The sequence below is a fragment of the Quercus lobata genome, chromosome 10, assembly GCF_001633185.2.
Source record: "Quercus lobata isolate SW786 chromosome 10, ValleyOak3.0 Primary Assembly, whole genome shotgun sequence".
NCBI lineage: Eukaryota > Viridiplantae > Streptophyta > Magnoliopsida > Fagales > Fagaceae > Quercus > Quercus lobata.
This window is the reverse complement of record NC_044913.1, coordinates 16,366,958-16,377,714: the sequence shown is the minus strand read 5'-3', so window position 1 is coordinate 16,377,714 and position 10,757 is coordinate 16,366,958. Positions and strand designations below refer to the sequence as shown.

Genomic DNA, 10,757 nt, shown 5'->3' with positions numbered 1-10,757 from the left:
TTTTTGATTTTTGAACAAGTGGGGAATGGAGATTGATTGCCTAGTTCTTTCCACGTGAAGAATCCGTGTTCATTTATAAAATTAATTGTTTCCAATATTTTACGCATTGCGTACATGGTTGTTACTTTGGAGAGAGAGAGAGAGAGAGAGATAGAGTTTGTTTGCATACATGGTTATTTTCTTTTCTTGATTTTATTAACTTTTGTAGAGCTTTGACGTGATGTCGTATCAATTTGAAGCATCGTTCCATCCAAGTAGAATTTTCCCTTATGTAATCTTATCGCAATTTCTTCAGCACTGATTATTTTTTAGTAATGTTGAAACATATATAACTTTTTTTCACAACATTTTTGATAGCGGAAGTTGTGATTGAAGTGATTGTGGACACCACAAGCGAGCGGATTTAGGAGATACGTTCTCATTTCATTTGTTGTTGGATGCATGATATGATTTTATCTATGATTCTTGAAGGATTGAAATCAGGATTTCATCTTGCGGGGTCCAAGTATGAAAAAACAAATTACACCATTTACAAATAAGAAATATACCAAAATTGAAAATTAAGTTAATACATGAAAATTCAAACTAGCATATATTTAGTTTTAACAATATTATATAAAAAATATAGGACATAAAAATAAATGTTTCTTAATTAATACATTTATGATTGTATCAAGGCTCAAAACTAGTCGAGATTCAAAATCAAAGTCTCTAATATAATTAATCCTACTTAATTAGAGTACAAGCAAAATAATTATAATTCTACTTGTAGTTTAAATATAAGAATACAAATTATATACACAACATACTACAATTGGTGGAATATAAAGTGGTACACAAAATATTAGGACAAAGAATTTATATTCAAAGTGGAACATAAAAAATAAGACAAAGGATTTCTATTAAAAATATTGTAACATTTGTTTTTTAATTGATAGTCAATGATTTAGCTTATTATTTAGATACCATTTAATTGGTTTATTGTAATATTTTTAAAAATGCTTAATAATGAAGCTGTAGCCATCAAAAGATTTTCATTAGATATAACGTAAGTTTGTGCTTTGACTCATTCTTTTTTCTCTGCCCCTTCTTTATTTTTTTCTTTATATTTTTCCATATATATTATCATAATATCATAGCTATGTCTCACATTTTCTATATCTTATTAGAGTTATGTTTAATCTTTTCTAATAGCTAAATTGCTGTAAATGTAGGATCATATTTGGTTTTACAAATACTTTAGCTGAACTCAGTTATCTGTCACGCCCCAAACCCAAAAGGACCCAAAGCATGAGAAAAACATATCAAAGGTACCTGTAGATTTTGTTCCTTTCGACAATTCAATCCAAATAAAATTGTATCAAGTACCAACATCAAGAATTATCATAATAATTCTATTAAATATACTCCAAAAGTAAGTCAGAACTCTATGCAATAAATACAATGACCATTGGTCACAAGAGAATGGAGGTCTGAATAAAATAATTACATAACATCAACTTGTCCCATTAGTGAAAATAAAGTCATAACTACTATTAGATACAAAAGAATTGAATCAAGCCTACTCTAAGTTATACATCATCATTTATCTTCATCACAAAAGTCAGCCTCCATCAGCAACTAGTCTAACTACTACTAGCCACCAAAAAGCTGTCTCAAAATGATAGTTGCCTACTCTAAAAAAGTTTGTAAAATAATAGAATGAGACAAAGCCTAATAAGTAGCATAATTAATAGGGATGAGAGAAATGCAAGTTTCATGATGATAACAATTTACAAATCATGTTTTAGTTTGGGAATTTCCAAATAATTTCTACAAAACCATTTCCAAAAATAAATAAAATGACAGGTCACAAAGCTTCTCAAAATGCTCTCATGAAATTACATATATAATATTCCTCAATATATCTCAACATGAAACTACGTACTATACACTGTGAGCAATAACAACACCATTCCAAACCAGAAAATTTAACCCAAGGCCACATGACAATCGCCGACACAAAGCCGGAACTCATAACCATCACAAAGACGGGTGCTAAGATACCAATGTCACACAGACTATAGTATCTAGTTGGGTAATCACATGTCATGGCCTAAGGGTAAAACATAAAGAGCTCACAGTTTACAGGAATTCAAAACACAGTCTAAATTTCAAGTAGTTTCACAAAAACCTTTAAAATATCCAAAATATTCACAAAGTTCTCAAAGCCTTCAAACTCATTTCTTGTCAAGAAGATTTTGTATCAATTTTCCCAAATATCAAAGCATCTTTAATTTTGCAAATAATGCAATAAGAAATAAAACCCATTATCAAGAATTTAATCAAAGATGCTACTCTTTTTCATGCTAACAAATCATGCATTTCCCCATATGCATTGCCAAATATGATGTCATTTTTTATAAATAGTCGTATACAATAAGGTCACAACACAATACTTTTTAAGAAAATATAAATCTCATAAATAATTTTCCAAAATGTGTTTGACCCAAAAATGATGTTTATGCAACATGGTTATTTTGCAAAAATATCTCATTAAAAAGCTACTTATCTTGTAACCGGCAAAAACCTAATTTTCCAAGCTCCAAATAAGATTAATTAGAACCTAAACAATACCAAGCAAACTTATCACAATAAGCATAAAGCTTGAAATTGTATCTAGCTATATATTATGAATTGCCAAATAAGCACTAAATTAGGCAAGCCTAGACTTAATATTTTCCACTTCCAAAGTTTCTCAACCAATTACTTTACAAGGCATAGACTCCCATTATATTCATGAATCATTCAAGGCATTATCTCTAACATCAAAACCTCAATAATTTATGAGTAGTTTCCACAAGATTTTCACAACATCAGACCCATGACATCAAAATCACAATATCCTTTAAAACAAACAATTTAAATCTTTACTAGCTTCAAATAAACCATAAAAATTATATTCACCATTTATTTCACATGATATATCTCAAAACCCTTAAATTTTCAACATTCACAAACCTTAGTTAGCCACCACTAATAAGACCATAAACCCACTCATCAAATTAGTCGACCAAATCAAAAATCCATATACAAAATTACAAGAATATCACCCAAGAAGATCATAAATCTCAAGAATATCATTATTAAAGCTTGGGTAAAAATAACCTCAAACAAGAACAAAATACCCATAAAAAGAGATTAGAAATTTTACCTCAAACAACTTATGTGAAGGTGTGATTTTCTTAAGGGTTTTCCAGTGATCTTGCCGAAAAAAAAATGGTGGAGGTGATGAGGAGTGTACCGGTGGGAGAGTGAGGGAGAGAAGTGTTTGAATGTGTGTTGTGTTGAGTGAAAAAGAAAAAGAAAGGAAGAACAAGAATGAGAGTGACCGGCCAACTAAAGAAAAGAGAGAATGGTGTGAGATATGTGGTGGGGGAGGATGGGTTAGGTGGGGGCACGTGTGGGCCTTAAAAATCTGACATCCTCTCTCTTTTTTTTATTTTTTTATTTTTTTTATTTTATTGGGCTGGGCTGTTACATTATCAGTCCATTTCCAAGGCCTATTGATGTTCTGATTTTGTTGGATTTCCTGTATAATAATCGTTTAGCCACAAAATGGGTTTCGAAAGTACAGACTATCAATTTCTTTTTCTTATTTTTGCTAATCGTACGCGACTGGTTTAATTTCAACACGTATACGTGGAAATATGAAAGTATACCTACGAAAGAGGGCATTTACTGAATTTGATCCATTCCAACTCAGTTCAACCTTCAAACCGTGGCTCAGTCAAACAAAGGAAACCATAGTAAACCGTTGTGGCCATTATATAGTCAATGTTTACCCAAAGGAAAAACATAAAGAAACAAACCATATACTATATAAGTAGCTCTTCTCCACCTTTCTGAAGCCATCTTAAAAAACTTACTTCTTTCCAAAGTACCTTAATTAGCTCAAAACAAAGAATATAGACACACTTTCCTTCATAATATTTTGTTGTTGTTGTTGTTGTTGTTTTTACAAAGATGGGTTTCTCTCACGTCTGGAAAATTATTTTGACAGTTCTGCTTATTGTTACCATTTTATTTGCTTCTCCACAAGTTGGTGCAACAAGGCCATTGGAAGGAGAACAATGGTTGAAGAAAGAAAGCCTTTTGCTTCAGTCTTTTCAACGGGGTCCTGTCACTCCCTCTGGTCCCAATCCATGCACTAACATCCCTGGTCGGAACAAGGGCATTTGCTCCTAGCGGCTTTCTCTGCCATCAAAACTCTTGACCAAGATTAGAGTTCATGACTATATTCACATTTAATGTTCAGCAAAATATATAGGAGATAACCATGGTGAACTTAAAGTTCATGTGGCTCCTTAATTTATTTATGTAAAATTTCCTTTTTATTGCTTGGGGAACAACCATATCAAGTAAGTTTGGTTGTGAACCCCCATGTAACTAATGTAAACTTCACAATACATTGAATAATATTGATTCATTATTTTATTTTATAATTAAGGGTTTTTTTTTTTTTTTGAACAAGCGGGGGATGGGGATTGCCTAGTTCTTCATATATGAAGAATCCGGGGTTCATATATATAAAATTATTCTGTTTCCAATATTTTATGCATCAGTTGAATACATAACTATTACTTTGGAGAAAGAGAGAGAGAAAAAGATTTTATGTAAACAACTTGCAAGTTTAATCATTTTCGTTAGAAAAGAATACATACTTTACGTTGAAAAGAATTAATAAACAATAACAATGTAAAGAAAAGGTGGCTTGTATTGTCCCATGTTATTGTCAAACTATTGACCCACAACAAAATTTATCAGTTGAAATGCTTTCTTTAAAACCACAAATTTCAAGGCTATTTAGCATGACGTAAAACATCCTCAAGACAAATATTTTCCCTGTTTTTGAGCGGGCAACAATGTAAAATCTTGGTCAAACCAAAAAATTATCAAGCAATATATTTTATGCTGAAACAAATGGAGCCTTAATTGGCTTTGCAGTAACTCATTCATAATTAGGAGAATGACAAACTTCATCTTTGATTTTCTTTTGAAATATTTGGTAGAATTTTATTTCAAATAGGCAAGAAATGAGTGGAAAATGTGTATGAATGTGAAATACTTGAAATATTTGTTGGATTTTATATGAAATAAGTGATATGTATGTTTGATTTTTCTTTAAAGGTTCTTTGGGGTTTTATTTTGTTTCGTTGTGGTATTGATGACCTTTTTGTTGTACAAAGTTGGTAAGAAAATCAGTTGTTTTTCATATAGCTCAAAGGTAAGAATTTTTTTAGAAAGAGTTTTTCCAAGAATGTAACAAAATAGACCAAAATATAAGTGGTTAGTTAACTTAGTTTTTCCAGAAAAGTTATATAAAAAAAAATTACGCTGAAACTAATGAAGTTTTAATAGGTAAATCATTCATTATTAAGAGATAAACAAACCTCAAATTCATTGCACATACCTTCACTTTTTTTTTTTTTCCTTTTTATGATGACAAGAATTCATTTATCTTTTCTTGATTCTTGCGCATCTCAATTTAATGCATTGTTCCATCCCAGCAAATTTTTATCCTTATGTAATACTATCTTTATTTTCTTTAGCACTGATTATTTATGAATAATGAATTGAAACAAATTTTTTGATAACTTAAATTTTGATTGAAGTGGACCTCTCACAAGTTTGTAGACTCCACAAGCATGGAACCTTAATTCTGTGGAGTGGGTTTAGAAGATGCTTATTTCTCATTTCTTCAGTTGTTGGATGCAAGAAGTGATTTTATCTATGATTTTTGCCTAGTTGGAATCAGGATTTCATCTTGGAGGGGTCAAAGTATAAAATAAAAAAAAATAAAAAAATTCACTATCTAAAAGTAAGACATATACTAAGATCCAAAATAAAATTAACATGAAAATCCAAAATTGCATATATTTAGTATTACCAATATATATATATATATATATATATATATATAATATAGGGCATACAAATAAAATGTTTCTTAATTAATACATTTTTACTCAACCTAAATCCTAAAATACATTTAGGATTAATCAAAGCACAATCCTAATCATACTTAGTTCTAGTTCTACTTGTATTTCAAGTATTGTAATATTGGTTTATTTATTGTTAGTCAATAATTCAATGGGTTCATTCTAATATAAATATATATATATATATATATAAATTAAATTTAATGGTAATGCTGTAGTCATCAAAAGATTTCTATTCTGGATATAGGCTCCTAAGGCAGTCAAACCATGTTAATTTATTGTGTTTTGACTCATTTTCTTTTTCTATATTCATCTTCTTTATATCTTCCATAACTATTATCATGATATTATAGCTATGTCATATCTTCCATATATATTATCATAATATTATAGCAATGTCTTGCATTTTATATATGTTAATTAGAATTATGTTTTATATAAACAATAGCTAAATTTCTACATGTTTGGATTTCCTGTATGTTGAATTGTTGATAGTTTAACTGCAAAGTTGCAGCCAAAATGACTACGGATGCTAGTCATTTTCATTCTTTCTTCTTTGGCTAATCGAATGCCAGGGAATTCCACCCTTAGAAATTTAGAAGTAGACCTACAAAATGAGAAGTTTAACTAAATTTGATCTTTTCCAACTTAGTTCAACCTTCAAACCATGGCACAGTCAAGCAAGGGAATCGTAGTAAACCGTTGTTGGGACCAGTCAAAACGTTTATCCAAAGAAACAGCATTGAGAATCGAATTATATAACTAGCTCTCTTCCACCTTTCTGAAGCCATCTTTATATACTGATTTCCTTTCAAAGTTACATAGCTCAAAACTCACAAATCAAAACACAGAATATAAACACCATTTCCTTCATTTTTTTTATTTGTTTGTATAAAGATGGGGTTCTCTCACATCTGGAAAAATGTTTTGACAGTGCTGCTTTTTGTTACCATTATATTTGCTTCTTCGCAAGTTGGTGCAATGAGGCCATTAGAAGGAGCACAATGGTTGAAGAAAGAAAGCCTTTTGCTTCAGTCTGTTCAACGGGGTCCTGTCACTGGCTCAGGTCCCAATCCATGCACTTACATCCCTGGTCGGAACAAGGGCAATTGCCACTAGTGGCTTTCTCTGCCATCAAAACTCTTGAACAAGATTAGAGTTCATGACTATATTCACATTTAATATTCAACAAAATATATAGGAGATAACCATGGTGAACTTAAAGTTCTTGTGGCCTTTTGCTTTATTTATGTATTTTTTTTTCTTGCTTGGGAACAACCATATCAAGTAAGTTTGGTTGTGAAGCCACGTAAATAATATAAACCTCATAATATTTTGAAATCTACTGATTCATTTATTTTTATGTATAATGAAGTTTTTGTTTTCCTTCCTTTTCTAAACAAATGAGGGATGGGAATTTGCCTACTTTTTCCCGGATTCAGATTCTCTAGATTTCCTAGAGTATTCTACCAATAAATTTCCTTAAATCTTAACCACTCTTTAATGATGTAATGGTCTAGATTCTACCATGTCAACATTCCACTAACAATATATATATATATATATATTTTTTTTTTGAGAAACCACTAACAATATTCTTAAGATAATAAAATAACGTTGCAAACAAAACAATTAAGATTGTTGTTAGTGGAATGCTGACATGACAGAATCTAAACCATTAAATTATTAAAGAATGACTAAGATTTAAAGAAATCTATTTAGTAGAGTATCCTAAGAAGCCTAGAGGATCTGAATCCCTTTTTCCCATATGAAAAATCCTCACTCATATATAATTAAGCTGTTTCCAATATTTTATGCACCTATTACTTGAGAGAGAGAGAGAGAGAGAGAGAGAGAGAGAGAGAGAGAGAGAGAGAGAGATATTTTATTTATGTAAACAACTTCCAAGTTTGACAATTTTCGTTACAGCGCATTGAAAAGATGGCTTGTCTTGGCTTCTCTGTTATTGTCAAACTTATGACCCACAACACAATTTTACTAGTTGATTTGCTTTCTTTCATATCACTAATTTTAAGGCCACATTTGGCACGACTCATAACATCTTCATGAAAATGTTTTCCTCGTTTTTGAGTGTGCAACAACGTAATATCTCGATAAAACTAGAAAATATTTTTGGTTGATCAGGAAAATCCCCTTGTGAAAAGCGTAAAATGTTTTACCCTTAAGGTTGGACGTAAACCATTTTCCAAAGCAGTCTCAGATTCCTCACCCTTCGCTTGCCCATGCACCCACCTCAATCTTATTGTGGTCAAGCCACCCACACTATGTGGTCGAGTGTCTCCAACCATTGTGGTGATGCCCTCGACCACTGATCCACCAACCCATCTGCCTTTCTCTACTTTTACAATTCTTTGAAATATTTGGTAGAATTTTATTTCAAATAGGCTAGAAATGCATAGACAATGTGTGTGAATGTGAAATATTTGTAGGATTTTATTATTTTATATGAAATAGGTGATATTTGTTTGATTTTTTTAAAGGTTATTTGGAATTTGATGTTGGTTTGTTGTATTATTGACAACTTATTACATGTAGTATGATTGATAAGAAAATTAGTAATTTTTTTTATTAACTCAAAAGCTAGAAAATATTTTTAAAGCATTTCTAAGAACACTAATTAAAAATATTTTAAGTAGTTTATATTCTCTAAAAATGTTCAAACAAAATATTTTATGTTGAAACAAATGAAATCTTAATATAGGTTACTCATTCATAATTAAGAGATTAACATGCGTTAAATTTCTTGGACTTTTTACTTTTTTTTTATTATAATAACAAGAATTTCTTTTCTGTTCTTGATTCTTTTAACTTTTGTAGAGCTTTGATGCTTCATATCAATTTGAAGCATCATTCCTTCCAAGTAGATTTTTGTCTTTATGTAATCCTATTTCTATTTTTCTAGCAAAATGACCATATATGAATAATATTGAAACACAACTTTTTTAATTATTTAAGTTGTGATTGAAGTGGACATCTCACAAGTTTATGGACCCCATAGGCATGAGACCTTCATTTTGTGGAGTGAGTTTAGGAGATACTATCTATAATTTTTGCAAGGTTGGAATTAGGAGATACTATCTGTAATACTATCTCCTTTCGTAGTTTTTCATCTTTCTGGGCTCAGAGAATGAAAAACAAATTTCACCATTAAAAAAGACAAAATCAATATATTGAAAAGACAAAATCACTAAAATGTTCCTCAAAACAAAAATAAAAAATTACTAATGGAGTAATTACAGTAAGTATTTTAAAAGGAAAATTAATTAGAATTTAATGAATTGGAATTTTTTTAAAAATACTACAAAACAAAAATTATCACACGTTCAATCTTATTATAAATTAAAAAAAAATGATCATAGCTATTATTAAATTTATGTAAAAATTTTAATAAGTGACTAACTACGTTTACTTTTTTAAAAGAATAATATGATTAATTGGATAGTCAGATTAAGAGAACATAATGATACAAGTACACAACACATATCCATCACACATCATACTTAGATTTGAAATCTAACCGTTGGATTTGAAGAGTGTAATGAAAGGTTAATTATGGTAAATTATGGTTACAATCAAACGATTGGATTCAGTCAAAGTTTATTCAAAGTTAGTCAAACCCGATCAAACTTAATAGATGGTCCCAAGACTATTGGACTTGGTGAAATTCATATTCAAATCTTGATCATTAGGATTGAAGAGAATGATGACATATTGGTGTTGGTAAAATTTGAGACCAATTGGATGGTCAGATTGAGAAAATATATATAGCCAAATAGGTACACAACACATATCCATCACGTGCCATTCTTAGATTTGAAATCTAACCGTTAGATTTGAAGAATGTAATGAAAGGTTCATTCTGATAAATTATGGTAACAATTAAACGGTTGGTTTTAAAGGCGTAGAAAAAGTTTAGTCAAAGTTGGTCAAACCCGATCAAACTTAATAGATGGTCCCAATACTACTAGACTTGGTGAAATTCATATTAAAATCTTGATCATTAGAACTGAAGAGTATGGTGACATATTGGTGTAATTTACCATTTGATCTTTAAACTAATCTTTTATGCGTTATTCTAAACTACAAAAATTTGAATTTAAACAATTGATTGATGACATGACTATTAATCTTTGATCACCTTGAAATTTTATAAGTATGAAAAATATATGACGATATGTAATCTAATGGTAGATTTATCTAAATTCACATTGAATTAAGAAATATAGGGTTGGGTTCAAATTACACCTTATATAGCTCTAAAATATGTTACACCAACTAATAACTTATTATTAAATTCATATTTTGAAAATCCAAACATTGGATTACATGTTCTATATATTTTTAACATGCATGCCAATTTTCATATCAATCGGGTGTAATTTACAATTTGATCTTTAAACTAATCTTTTATGCGTTATTTTCAACTGTAAAAACATGAATTTAAACAATTGATTGATGACATGGCTATTAATCTTTAATCACCTTGAAATTTTGAAAGCATGAAAAATATATGAAAATAATGTAATCTAACGGTATATTTGTAAAAATCCACATTGAATTAAAAAAATATAGGGCTGGGTTCAAGTTACACATGATATAAATCTAAAAAATGTTACACCAACCAATAACTTATCATGGAATTCATGACATGTTTTATAATTTCTTAACGTGCTTGCCAATTTTAATGCCAATCGAGTGTAATTTACAATTTGATATTTAAACTCATTATTTATGCATTATTTTAAACTACAAAAA

The 10,757-nt window shown here is 29.9% G+C and overlaps 1 long non-coding RNA gene across 1 annotated transcript; it reads right to left on the bottom strand.

Moving 5' to 3' along the window:
* Positions 1-1,380: 1,380 nt before the first annotated feature.
* Positions 1,381-3,371, bottom strand: LOC115965484. The gene is made up of 2 exons (XR_004086067.1): positions 3,194-3,371; positions 1,381-1,676 (listed from the first exon to the last, which is right to left on the bottom strand). It is a non-coding gene; the product is annotated as an uncharacterized LOC115965484 (long non-coding RNA).
* Positions 3,372-10,757: the final 7,386 nt, after the last annotated feature.